Genomic DNA, 1,035 nt, shown 5'->3' with positions numbered 1-1,035 from the left:
GTTGCAGGGCCAGTCTGCTCCCAGTGTGCACCGCTGCTGTTTCCCTCTTTGTGGACTGACTCTCTCTCCTGCAGTGGTCAGAGCTGCTGGTCAGTAAAATGACCATTTCCAATCCAACAAACCCCCCACACCCGATCCCCTCGGTCACGTCCACGTGATTCACAATTACACAGTCCCCCAGGGAATCGGATTGCATCACCGAAAGGCCCCTGAATGTGAGAAGTCACCAATCACCTCCATGGAAATCTCCTCAAAGATATTTAGAATCACGTTTAAATCATGGCTTTTGTTTGAATAAATTGAAAACATGTCTCTGTATATGATGTAATGTGTGTGTGTGTGTGTGGGGGGGGGTGGTGAGGTTTTTACCTGCAGGACTGGACACTGAGGTTATTCCTGCAAAAAACACGATAAACCTGCTTTTTCTGTTTTCCTCAAACCAGTGACATGATTAAATATTTAGTCTCACCTTGTGAACGATCCAGTAGATCTAATGCAAATCAAGGTAGGTGGGGTCATGATAGGCACAATATTAGAGTAAGGGGGCCTGGTTTAAAACATCAAATTCAGCAATTTATTTTATAAACTAGAATTCAATTAATGATTACATATTTTAAAGGCTGCATGTTATTTCTTATTTTTAAGTGGTGTGTTGCCTTCTTCTCCTGGTGGTCAGTGTGTTGGTTAGCTGCTGTCCTCATACGCCAGAGAAAGGTTTGTAATGGTAATCCACGTGAAGCACAGAGGGGGAGGGGTATTTTACTCTTCTTCTTCGTCTTTCCAGAGAAGGGAAGAGCAGCTAAACTCTGACTCAAACCAACATGGTGATGAGCTGAAATAAGCAAAGGAGGAAAAAAACACAGAAAACCCACTGGAGCCCCACAATGACGAGAAAGAGGTTTAAAGAAGAGAGAAGAGGGAAAAACAATATGGCAGCATGAAAACAAGCCTGGCTGGTCAAACGAATTCACGGATCGATAGTGATTGATCACGTCATGTTAAAATGGGGACTCGTGTCCTTGTGGGATGATGGAT

This window comes from Pleuronectes platessa, chromosome 10 (genome assembly GCF_947347685.1).
Source record: "Pleuronectes platessa chromosome 10, fPlePla1.1, whole genome shotgun sequence".
Taxonomy (NCBI): Eukaryota; Metazoa; Chordata; class Actinopteri; order Pleuronectiformes; family Pleuronectidae; genus Pleuronectes; species Pleuronectes platessa.
This window is presented reverse-complemented; position numbering follows the sequence as displayed.